The 12994-nt window shown below is 51.6% G+C and overlaps 2 non-coding genes across 2 annotated transcripts; one reads left to right on the plus strand and one right to left on the minus strand.

Moving 5' to 3' along the window:
* The first annotated feature begins 3116 nt into the window (after positions 1 to 3116).
* On the plus strand, positions 3117 to 3199 carry TRNAL-CAG. Its single transcript has one exon. It is a non-coding gene; the product is annotated as a tRNA-Leu (tRNA).
* Positions 3200 to 3710: 511 nt separating this feature from the next.
* On the minus strand, positions 3711 to 3793 carry TRNAL-CAG. Its single transcript has one exon. It is a non-coding gene; the product is annotated as a tRNA-Leu (tRNA).
* Positions 3794 to 12994: the final 9201 nt, after the last annotated feature.

A 12994-nucleotide genomic window follows, 5' to 3' on the forward strand; every position in this document is an offset into this window, starting at 1 on the left:
GGCAGTCGGCATCTTTCCCATTTTTGGTTTTGGGGATGTAGAATGTAGCTCCCTCCAGGCCCGGAAGTGCTCACCTACAAGGTTTCGGGGGGTGGGGCTGGGGGAAGGTGGTGCGGCTGAGGGGAGGCTTGCCAGTGGCTCCCAAGAGGTGACTACTTTCTCTGTGGGCAATGCTGAGCCTCTGCTTTCCTTTCTCTATAATGGGGTACCCCCAGAAAGGCTGGTGGTATGAAGGACATGGTGGAGATGGGGCTCCTGCCCCAAAGAGGACCCCCATGGAAACAAGCACCTGTCTGAGCCTCAACTCCCTGGGCGGTGGGGGTGGGGCTTCCCTCAAGGCACCTGTCTCCCAAGGAAGTGGTGGGCAGCTGGTAACTCAGCCTTTGCGGGGTCTTAGTGTCTTCCTGTTGCGTCTTCCCACTACATCACATACACACACACACACACACACACACACACACAGCCTGCAGGTTTTGTCTGTTTTACTTCCAATCACAGCTAAAGCACACAGATAGCTTGAACTTACCTCCTTTTGCAACCCCCACTCCTTGCGCCGAGCCAACATCCTTCCTCTGCCCCAGGCTCTCTGATTCTTCCTTCAGCCTCCTGTCCACCCTCTCACGTGTAGGGACACCAGGACCATGTGACTCCCTTGTTGAAAACCCTGCCGAGACTCCATCACACACAGAAGAAAGCCACACTCCGCTCCCTGGCCTGCCAGCTCTGTGTGACACACGCCGAGCCTCTTCCCCTTCGGCCTTGCTGCTTCCCAAACAGGTCACAGCCACCCAGCCCCAACCACAGGGACTTTGCACTGGCTGTTTCCCAGCTGGAAGGCTGCCATCCCTGGCTTACATCTCTCCTCCTTGTCACATTCTCCCTAACTATCCCACCCAAGAGATCCTCCCGCCGCAGGTTCACCTCCCAATCTCTACTAAAAGGTAAAAGCATTATTCTCCTCTGAATGTAAAATGTAAAAATGTGTTTAAGTTATTAACTCCTGAGGAAAGCAATGTAATATTGTGACTGTGGCTAAATCTTCACTTTGCGTGTGTGTGCTGGAATCCCATATGGGCGCTGGTTTGTGTCCTGGCTGCTCCACTTCCCATCCAGCTCACTGCTTGTGGCCTGGGAAGGCAGTCGAGGACAACCCAAAGCCTTGGGACCCTGCACCCACATGGGAGACCCGAAGGAAGCTCCTGGCTCCTGGCTTCGGACTGACTCAGCTCCAGTTGTTGTGGAGTGAACCAGCGAGTGGCATATCTTTGTTTCTCCTTCTCTGTGTAAATCTGCCTTTCCAATGAAAATAAAATAAATCTTAAACAACACTTGCCAACAGGAACAGTAAAGTGAATTTGTGAGTGACTGCACAATTGTTTAATATCCATAGAGCAATGGTCAGTTGTATTCCACCCCAACAAACCCCCCACATGTCTCCATGGGCAAGGGCCATGCTCACAGGCGCACATAGAAGCAAGGAAAGCTGGAAAAGCAGGCAGCACGATGGATGCGGCAGGCAGGACTCTGGGTCAGCTGCTCTGCTGTTTCAAAGTCTCCAGGCACTGTGGCCCAGCAGCAATGTCTCAGCTTGGGAGAGACAGAAAGAAATACCTTTCATCTGCTTGTTCAGTCCCCAAGTGGCCCCAACAACATTAGGGCTGGGCCAGGCTGAAGTCAGGAGCCTGGAACTTCACACAGGTCTCCCACATAGACGGCAGAGGTCCAAGCACTTGGGCCATCCTCTCCTGCTTTCCCAGGAGCAGCGCTAGGGAGCTGGATGGGAAATGGAGCAGCTGGGACTCAGACCAGCGCCTATATGGAATATCTGCAATTGGGAATGACAGCCTAACCAGCTACACCCCCGCCCCTACAGGCCCATGTTTGTTCTTTTGCCTGTTCTCATATTCCATGGTGGATGTGTCTGCAGAGCAAAAATCCTGTTTTGGTCACAGCATCTGGAACTTAGCAAGCCCTGCCCTGACAAACCATCAAAATACTGGCTGGCTTCCTTCAAAGCGGCCACTTTGTGTTTTAGCAGAGTCAGGACTAAACCTAAGGGAGTGTGCACTCTTCCAGGGAAGGAGGAGGGGACAGTTTGAGTCTATCAGGACCTCTGCCCAACCCAGGGGGCTGCCACAGAAGCCAGCCTGGCCCAGACTGCGGGGCACGGGGGGCTGCAGGGAGAGGGGGCAGGTTATGGACACTTTCTCATACTGCCTATAGGGCCTCGCAGGGTGAATGTGACCCCAAATCTCACACATTTTGGGGGTGCCCCAGGGACTCCGATGAAGGTGCACAGAAGGCTTCCCAGCCCCCCTGCGCAGAGAACTGTTCTGTGCTGCTGTGGCACAGGAGTCTAGGACCCAGCCACCCAGGGGTGGGAGCACGGAGGGGACAGGGGGGTGCTTGCGTCTTGGAAATTCCATACACCCTCCGGGCCCGGAGGGTTTGCGGTCCCTGGAGCCACAGCCAGTGCCTAAGTGTAGGGTTGAGAAAGGAGGGGAGGAAGGATCCTCGGGAACTGGGAGAGCACAGATGAGTCAAGAAGCAATGGGAGGCCAGAAGGAGGAAGAAAAGGGGCGGGTCCTCTCTGGACACCTACTGTGTGCCAGGTACACTCTGAGCAAGGGGCACGCGTTCAGGAGCCCGGAAGACCAAGCGGTGCAGCCGCGGGACTCCTGCTAAGCTGAGGCGTGGACAAACAAATTGCTGGCACAGATAAACGAACGGCCCAGCTGCCGTGTTGACCCGAGACCGCTCCATCTCCTGGCGTCTCGCGGTCTGGGCGTCTGCAGAGACGTCTATACACTGGCTCTGATATGCGGGCTGGAGTGCCACATGCAGAAGACACTCAAAGACAGGCACGCCGAAATACCAGGCCTCGGCAGGTGAGCAAGGCTCAGAGCCCACGTGCAGGTTCAGGTGTGCTCCAGTGGTTCACGGCCCTGCAGCTTCTACAGTGGGCCTCGAGCGCCCTCTACCGTCGCCTTGGAGCCTTGCGGAAACTCAGCTCCACCGAGACCGAGCGGAGAACGAGCCTACAGCAACTTACTACGCATGCGCACATGGCCAACATTCTGAATAGGTTTGCTTACGCAGAGATGGGCGTCAGAGCAGTCAGGATGGCCGAGCGGTCTAAGGCGCTGCGTTCAGGTCGCAGTCTCCCCTGGAGGCGTGGGTTCGAATCCCACTTCTGACAAGAGCTAACTTTTCCTTCCACCGTTTTTGCTTTTTCGCTCTCACTATTCTTCCGCCACAAGCAAACGAGGTGATCTACGCCTTTTTAATGTTGCTTTAAAACTTCACATACTAACTATACTCAGAAGACGTTGCCTTCCAGAAGACAAGTATTTGGCTTTGGCACGTAAGAAGAGAGGTTTCCCTCTGAGGAAACGCCTGTTCTCTCAATTACTGTTCAGCATACGAAGGGTACACTCCACCTTCTTCAGTTTGGCAGGAAAACAGATACTGTCTGTGTACCCTTCGTATGCTGAACAGTAATTGAGAGAACAGGCGTTTCCTCAGAGGGAAACCTCTCTTCTTACGTGCCAAAGCCAAATACTTGTCTTCTGGAAGGCAACGTCTTCTGAGTATAGTTAGTATGTGAAGTTTTAAAGCAACATTAAAAAGGCGTAGATCACCTCGTTTGCTTGTGGCGGAAGAATAGTGAGAGCGAAAAAGCAAAAACGGTGGAAGGAAAAGTTAGCTCTTGTCAGAAGTGGGATTCGAACCCACGCCTCCAGGGGAGACTGCGACCTGAACGCAGCGCCTTAGACCGCTCGGCCATCCTGACTTCCCAGAATGCATCTTGTCAGTTCTGATGGTGTAGTTAAGGCTCCGCGACACTGCGTGCCACCCAGAACCGCGTGGCCGTCCTGCTGGCCTGAGGTGACAGGTGCGGGGCTAGGAGCGGGGCTCGGGGGTCGCGTCTTGGTGGGAAACGGGGTGCTGTGGGTGGACCCAGGCATCTCCTGGGGGCAGGCTGGCAAGGTCTACCCGGCTGCCCCCGGGTAAACCTAGCAAGGGAAGACGGCAGTGATGAGCACCGGGCCTGAGTAGGGTGCCGAGGGTCTGGTCTGAGTGGGGTGCCGAGGGTCTGGTCTGAGTGGGGGTGCCGAGGGTGGGCGCGGCCTGAGTGGGGGTGCCGAGGGTCTGGTCTGAGTAGGGGTGCCGAGGGTGGGCGCGGCCTGAGTGGGATGCCGCGGGGACACAAATTTTTTTTTAAATAAAAATGGTTTGTAAACAGACTGGTAGAGTGGGCTTGGAGTGAAGGCAGCAAGTTTAAGCAGCCTGCCAGTCTGAGGCGTCCCACCTGCTCGGCTTCCAGCCCAGCTTCCTGCTCTCGTGCCTCCTGCCTGGTGGACAGGCCGCGGTGGACAGGTTCTTGAGGCCCACCGAGCCATGAGGGGGACCCTGCTGGAAGTCCTGGCTCCTGGCTTCCACTTGGCCTCCCCCAGCCGGTTGCTGGCATTTGGGGAGTCAACCAGCACGTGATGGGTCTGCCACAAGTGCACTCTTTTTCTGTCGCTCTGCCTTTCAAAACCAGCAAACTTTTCTTAGAGTTCATTCATGCAACTGATGTAGAAACTAAACAGAGAAAACTGGGTATGTAGGGTATAAATGCATTCTAGACTCTTAAAGCATTTCTGAAGTTTTAAAGTGCTTATAGAATTTAAGAGTGTACGCATGAAAATATTAACTTTAAAATCTATGTTGTATATTTATATTTTATATAAGCAAAGAAACTAAAAATCTACAACCAGGGTGAATACCAGTGTCCCCTAGGCTGTGGTAGCAGCAGCTGTTATTGTATTGGGGGCAGGGGCGTTTATTGTGACTTTTGCTGTTTAATTACCTACATTTGATATTTGTATGATGAATGTGGATTACCTGGGGACATATTAAACCCTCTTTTGTTTGGAAAAAAAAAAGTCATCAGGCCAAAGCCGTGGCCTAGTGGCTGAAGTCCTCGCCTTGCACGCACCAGGTCCCTTATGGACACCGGACCATCGGAGGGAAGATCTTCCCCTCTGCCTCTCCTTCGCTCTGTATACCCAAGTTTCCACTAAAAAAATAAATAAATACATCTTTACAAAACAACAACAGAAGCTCAGCAGCTCAGGAGTGAATTCCATACCAGAACCCCAGGTTCCACAGTCCCCCCATCTCCAGCTTGGGAGGCAGCAGAAGCTGGCACAGCTGCCTGTGTGTGTCTCTGCCACTCAAAGGGAGACCCAGATTGGGTTCTGGGCTCAGGTCAGGCCTGGAGGGTACTGGCATTTGGGGAGTGAGCCAGCAGAAGAGTCTGGCACTGTCGGTCTCTCCCTCCCTGTCACTCAACCTTTCAAATAAAATGACAATAGAGAATACATTTGGGACCCTGTGCAGTAGCCTAGTAGCTAAAGTCCTCATCTTGCTGCACTGGGATCCCATATGGACACTGGTTCATATCCTAGAGGCCCTGCTTCCCACCCAGCTCCCTGCTTGTGGCCTGGGAAAGCAGCCGAGGACGCCCCAAACTCTTGCAACCCTACGCCTGCGTGGGAGACCCAGAAGAAGCTCCTGCCTCCTGACTTCGGATTGGCTCGTCTCTAGTTGTTGAATCAGTGAATCTTTATATATCTGACTTTCCAATAAAAATTTAAAAATCTTTTTTTTTTAAAGTTTTTAAAATATATGTTTTGAAAACCAAAATACAGATCCTAGAGCACATGCTGTGGTTGAGGCCAATTTTGCACCTAATCAGCAAATTCATGTAACATTTGTCCATGTGCAGGTTTTTTCATTTTTTTTTAAGATTTATTTATTTTTATTAGAAAGGCAGATCTGTGTAAAGAAGGAAAGACAGAGAAAGATCTTCCATCCTCTGGTTCACTTCCCAGTGGCAGCAACGGCCCAAACCCGCTAAGCTTCCTTCTGGGAGCCTCACAGCTTTTGGGCTCACGGTGAGGTCTTTTCCATTTCTGCACATTGTTTAAGGTAAGGGCTCAGCTTCTGCTGTGAATAAACAACCAACTTCTGGAATATCACTTGTTGAAAACACTGTCCTTTCCCCCATGGGCTATTCTTGTCAAAACTCACTTGAAAGGCCAATGTTGTGGCTAGCAGGCACCACCCCACCTCACCCCCTAAATACCAGCAGTTCAAGTCTGGCTGCTTCACTGCTCCACTCCCAATCCAGTGGAGAAAGCAGTGGGAGATGGGCCCAGTGTTTGGGCCCCTGCTTCCCAGGTGAGAGACCTGGAGAACCTCTCGGCTCTTCAGCTTGACTCAGCTCTGGCCGTTGCCGCCATTTGGGGAGTGAACCAGTGAGTGGAAGATCTGTCTTTCCTCGCTGCAAACCTGCTTTTCAAATGAATATTTCTTTTAAAAGATTGTAAAACCAATGTAATTTTAAAAAGAAATTCAAGTATTCTTGTATGGAAAACCTGTATGATTCTCCATGAATAGAAGGTCATGTTAAAAATAAACACATGAGAACAATAACCCTGGCTGGGAGTTCTACCCAGGAACTTCCGGCCTGCTGGGTACAGGGCAGGGCTGGGAGAAGGGCACCCAGAGAGCAGACGTGGGAACTCTGTGCCACCCTCCCCTGGCAGGTCTGGCTCTGGCTTTCCTCCCATCGCCCTTTCTTCAGGGTCACGTCCTTAAAGTGTAGGAATCAGAACCCCTAGCCAGAACTGTAGCTGTTAGGGAGCTGTGACCAGGATTTGGTGGAAAGCACATAGCAGGAACAGGGCTTTCTCCTGGGCATGCACAGACTGAAAGCCAGTGCAGAACAAAGTGCTTCCTGTTAGTAGATGACTGCCTCCGGACCATTGAGAATCATCTCACGTCCCTCCCAAAGATCTTCTGCAGGATGCATGTCCCCAGGTCCTAACACAGGGCCTTGTCATCCCTCCGCATTCCCCAAGCATCTCTCATTTGCCAAATTGTGCAGACCCTGTCGATGGGGTTGGGCAGGAGCAGCGAGGGCTCAGGCTGGAAGGGAAGCAGAGGGCAGAAGCAGCTGGAGGGGGGTGTAGCAGGAGCTGGGGTTAGGAGAGCCCCCGGACGGACGTGGCTGCCTCTGGGATCCCTGTGCGGGATGAGAAATGTGGGCTCAGGTTTGGCTGATGCCTCTAGTTGGGCAGGGGTGAGGAGGGTGTGACCCCGCGTAAGTCATTGTCTCTCCCCAGTCTCTGCTTCCTCTTCTGTGAAAGCCCAGCCAGCACCTGCGACTCCACTGTGCCCCCAGCTCCGCTGGCCTCCCCCAGGAATAGATGCTTTCCCAGACCCCTCCCTCCTGCTTCCCATCCAGTTCCCTGCCTGTGGCCTGGGAAAGCAGTCCAGGATGGCCCAAGGCATTGGGACCCTGCACCCTCGTGGGAGACCTGGAAGAGGCTCCTAGCTTCGGATTGGCTCAGCTCCAGCTGTGGTGGCTGCTTGGGGAGTGAACCATTGGAAGCGAGATCTTCCTCTCTGTCTCCCCTCCTCTCTGTATATCTGCCTATCTCGTAAAAATAAATAAATCTTAAAAAAAAAAAAAAAAGAACCCAGACCTGGAACTTAGGAGAGTCACAAGTAACTGTAAACAAAGAGCTGTGTGCCAACCACAATAAGTAAAATTGAATTGTAGACCTGTGGGTGACACAGCTTAGAAACCTGCCCCAAGGAGAAGAATCTGCTGACCAGAAGTACAATGACCAAGAGCAAAAGAGACATAGGCACAATGAATATTAGTACAGACTCCCCTGCAAATGAGCAAAAATGTTTGACAACTGTTAAATGCATCTTGACAATAGGATGCTGGACTCTTTGCTATTGTCCATGCCCGCAATGATGGGCATATGCCTATTTATGAAGAACTATACTATGGTAATAATGTAGAGAAACACAGTGAGGGTGTGGGGTGAGGAGGGAACTTGGGGAAGGGGTAAGGGAAGTCCCCGGGCATATGGAATTGTATCACACAATCATAATAAATAAAAATAAATAAAAGTGACAAAGTGCGGGTGACTGTTACATTTACCTGCTACCCGTGGAAGAAAAACACTGAGTGTAAACAAATTTTTATTAAGCAGAGGGAAATTCTCTCCCAGGTCTCTTCCCAGTGCAGCAGAGAGGTAGCAGAGATGACAGGGACCACATGCAAGGGACAAAGAGCAGGATGGGCTGCAATAACAAAAGCTTTATACTCCTTCTGCGGTAGATACTGGCTCTGAGCCCTAATTTGGTCAGAAATGTCAGCCCTTGTCCATTACTGGTCTGTCCATTATCTATTAGCCTTGAGAGGTTAGAGTGAGCGCCTGCCTAGGGGCCTGCTCTATCCACCTCCAGTACCCATAGCAACCATCAGTGACCCAGTCAGGGATGAGGAAGCCCTGACAAAGCCCAGCCCCAGGAGGGCGCTTGGAAGCCCTGGCCACCAAGGGCGTGGCACACCCCAGCGGCAGAGTGCAGGGACGTCTCCAAGCCCGGCTGGCCTTCGGGATCTGCAAAGCTGGGCTCTAGCGATAGAAGCCGCTCTGCTCAGCCTTGGAGCGACCCGGGCGCTCTCCCTGCGCTGGAGCCTTGCTTGGGGCGCCTTCTGGCACAGCTGATAACTGATGGCCCAGGGAGCCAAGCTCTGCCTCAGCTCCAGGGAGGCAGATCTGTGAGAGCTGAGAACAGATGCCTGGGCCCCATCCCACCGCAGGTCATAGGTCAGGAGCAAAACCTCACCTTGAACAAAGGTGTTTCTATCATGTGGGGCTTCCCCAGGGTTCAGAGATTAGCTCCCAGAGACCGAGGGCAAAGGCCACACATCTCCCCTTTGGGCCAGTTTAAATGTCTTACTACACCAGGGTAGAAGCCAGGAAGGATTATGAAAAGCAAATGGAAAGGAGGAGCTGTATTGTTTGCTTGTTAGTCTTGAGTGCTCCTCATGCACGTCCCAGGAGTAGGCAAATAATGAAGATATTTGATGGTGGTAACTCAGGTGGCCTTTGGGGACAATTGGCTAATACAGTTGCCCCTTGGTATTCATGGAAAATTGATCCCGTCATCTCAAGGATGACAAATGTCACTGAAGGTGCAAGGTTCTAGCTTGGGGGAAGAGCTTGTGGAAATGTGGGGTGTACCACCCTCTGAAATGCCGACCTACATCCCTTGCTGGAGTGCCAGTCATCCAACTTTCTTCTGATGCGCCCTGGAAGGCAGCAGATGATGGCACAAGTGTGCCAGGCCTTGCCACCCATGTGGAGATGGACTTCTGGGCCCTTGGCTACTACTTACTTGGCTTCTACCGGGTGGGTGGGCAGCCTTTGGGGGGAGAACAGGGGAGGATATCTCCTTCCCTCTCTTGCTCTGTCATTCAAGAAGATGAAAGTAAATAATGCAACCCCCAAAAGTGAGAGAAAGTGGTGTAATATTTTTATATAACTTAGGTTCTCTCATAGATTTTGAATCATCTGCAGGTGCTTAGGGTAACAAATCCAGTGTAAATGATGTCTAATAGTTGCTATACTGTATTGTTTACACAATAGGGAAAGGGGGGCAAAAAAAAAAAGCGCCTGTACACATAAACACATTTTTTTTTCCTGAAAATCTTATTTTTAAAAACTTGTTTAGGAGCCCCCAGGGTAGGGGTATGGCAGAGCCCAGGTCGCCTGGCCCTGGACCTTGGGTTTGCCTTCAAGAACTGGTCCTCCTTAGTGGAAAATACAGAGCTGTGGATAGCAGGCCCGATGCACATGGATGATATGGCAGCCCACTGGGGCCTGCAGAGGACATCTGGATTTGTTACCCTAAGCACCTCCATGTGGGAGACCTGGAGGAAGTTCCTAGTTCCTAGCTTCAGATCGGCGCGGCACTGGCCATTGCGTCTGCCTGGGGAGTGATGATCTTCCTCTCTGTCTCTTCTCTGTATATCTGACTTTGCAGTAAAAATAAATTAAAACACACACACACACAATTTTTTCTTTCATCTTTAAATATTATTTTATTTCTATCCACTTGAAAGAGGAAAGAAAAAGTGTGAGTTTTTGATTCACAGTTGATTGACTCCATGGACACAGAAGTCTGATTGTATCTATAAGACAGTTTAAATGCAAATGCCCTTCACCTTAATACTCCCAACAGCAAGTCGCACCCAGGGGTGCAGGGATGTGTCACTGAGCGTACTCACATATGATATTGTAGTGAGGTGATTGGGAGCCACCCATGGGGAGATTAGATAGAGTTATGAAAAGTACCTCGGTGTCCACCACTGCGGAGACTAGATAAAGAATAATCATACTCAGTAGTGAAGAATTCTATCAGTTTTATTATCTCAGGGTGTGCAGGGGAAACAAGACAATGAGGCCAGTCTTCATGTCTTAGCACAGAGAACTTTCCAGGTGTGATAAGTCTGAGTCAAATTTCCAGTTTGCTCCCAAATGACTACAATGGATGGTGCTGGGCCAGGCTACAATGGGGGGAGTCTGTGTTCCATTCAGGTTCCCTCATGGGTAGCAGGGGCTCAAGCATTTAAACCATCTTCTGCTGTTTTCCTTGGAGTTCATGGGAAATGGAGCAGCTGGGATTTGAACTGACACTCATAAGGGATGGCAGCAACACTGGTCCCTATACATTTCCTCAAAACTACAGATCAAGTGGTGTAACTATCCTTCAATGGGTTATTTATTTATTTTTTATAAGATCCCCTCTGTTACCAAGAGTTTCAGATCTGAGTGACCCTGATCCTTGGCTGCCTTGAAGAACCCAATGGTCTGTCCTGTCCCAGGGCTTTTGCACACGCCATGGTCTTTTCTGCCTAAAATGCTGCTCTCCTGTCTGGTTCTTATTCATCCTTCCAATGTCTGCTCAGACCTCCCCCATTAGGCTACCTAGACCTCCTCCATCCTCAGCACATCCTCACCCTGCATCCTGCTCTTTCATGCTGGCAACATTATCCCAGAGAGTGATGATGGGTTTCCTCTAGGCCATCTCCCCCATCAGCCTCCCTGAGGCAGGGGCTCCTGCCGCAGTTCAGAGCTCAGCGGTCAGTTTCGGGCACACCCAAGGCACACACCAAACATCTGCCCAGTGCCTGAAGCAGCCACTTCCTTCCCAATGTGCCCTAGCTCCACCCAAAGGGAAGCCGTGCCTAAGACACAGCAGGAGATGTGGCAGATTAGGGGGCCTTTGTAGAATAGAGTCAAGAAGGGTCATGCAGGTGCTCCTAGTGGGGGTATACCCGCCCTCAGACCCAGGCTCCCTGCCCCCCACCCGTGCCTGAAACCCAGGGCTCTCATAGAGCTGGTGTTGACTCCCGGTGGGCAGCTGTCCCAGCTCTTCCCACTTTTGCTTAGGGGAGGAGGGCTGGGAGGGGAGAGTTGGCAATGCAGTGGGTTTGGTTGGGGGAAAAAAACAGTGCTGCGATTCAGTGTTGCTCGCTGCCATTTGAAAGGAATGAAAGTGGGCTTAAACCAAAAAAACCAAATCCAAACCAAAAGCCAAACAAAAACACCCTACTGTTTTCGAATCTGCCTCCAATACAAGCATCCTATTGTTTGCAGTGTCGTGATGAAGCGGAGGGCTCCCCAGAGCTTTGTTCAGCACTTGGGACTCGGCAGGGGTTTTAAGGGAACTGAGCTCCTCAGGTGGAAGAGAAGGGTCCCAGGTGCATGGGGGGTGGGGTGTAGCCCATTCAGTGTGTGGGTCCATCAGCAGCTGCCATCCCTCTGCTTAAAGCCTGCAGGATTTAAAATGTTCATCTCTCTGCGTCATTGTGGCAGGCTGCATAATGGCCACGTGAAGACACCCGAGGTCCTACCTCAGCTTTAGAAATGGTAGTTTTAAAAAAAAGATTTATTTTTATTGGAAAGGCAGATTTACAGAGAAGAAGAGATAGAGAGAAAGGTCTTCCATCCTCTGGTTGATTCCCCAAACGGCTGCAATGGCCGCAGCTAAGCTGATCTGAAGCCAGGAGCTTCTTCCAGGTCTCCTTCCCCTTTCCCACCCCACATGGGTACAGGGGCCTAAGGCCTTGAATCATCCTCCTCTGCTTCCCCAGCCCATAAACAGGGAACTGGATGGGAAGTAGAGCAGCCAAGACAGGGCAGGGCTCCGATATGGGATCCGGCACTTCCTAGAGGAGGATTATAGTCAATTGAGGCATTTCGCCAGACCCAGTAATGGTACATTTTACCTTGTAGAGAAAAAGGGCATGCCTGTGGGGCTGGGAGTTGATGTCTGCATCTCCTGTCACATGCCTGGGTGCCAGTGCCTGCTCTGATTGCAGTGCCAGCTTCCTACTAATGCACACACCCTGGGGAGCAGAGGTCAAGTCTCAAGCAGTTGGGTCTCTGGGAACCATGTGGCTGCCCTGGAAGGAGCTCCTGCTTCCTGGCTTCAGAGCATTTGGGCCATGAATCCAGTAGATGCGAGCACTCACTCTCTCTGAAATCAGTCGATGAAGTGAAAGTCAAGTGGTGAAGATTCTTAGTTTGGAGAGATTAGCGTGGGCTGTTGGAGTGGGCCCTGATGGTGTCTTTGAAAGCAAGGCAGGGGTGGGGATGTGGGGGAGAGATTTTTAGACATAGGGAGGTGGCAGCTGAGAGCCAGGTGAGGATGAGGTTCTGGGCCCAGGACAGCTACGGACACCAGCACAAGTTGGAGAGCAGGGAGGCTTCTCCTCTGGGGTCTCTGTGATCTGGCCTGCAGCATGGGGAGAGAATGCACAGCTGCTGTGTGGCCACCAGCTCACCTATTTGAGGGACCTTAGGCATGCCAACAGTCTGTCAGACCCCGGATCTTCCTCCTGTGTCCACTCGCACCCAACCCCCAGGGCCCTTGCACTGACAGTCCCTATTCACTAGGGTCTCTGCATAAATGTCACCTCCTCTGGACCATCTTCCTGGACCATCACTTCTGTCTCAATCCCTCCGCCCCTTCCCCGGCTTGGTTTCAATCGCAACATTTGCCAACTATTGGCAAATCTTTCTCCTCCCTGGGGAATGGGAAATTCCTTGTCCAAGAAGGTCTTGTCTAG

The sequence above is a fragment of the Ochotona curzoniae genome, unplaced genomic scaffold (assembly GCF_017591425.1).
Source record: "Ochotona curzoniae isolate NIBS_2020 unplaced genomic scaffold, NIBS_Ocur_1.0 contig_3622, whole genome shotgun sequence".
Lineage (NCBI taxonomy): Eukaryota > Metazoa > Chordata > Mammalia > Lagomorpha > Ochotonidae > Ochotona > Ochotona curzoniae.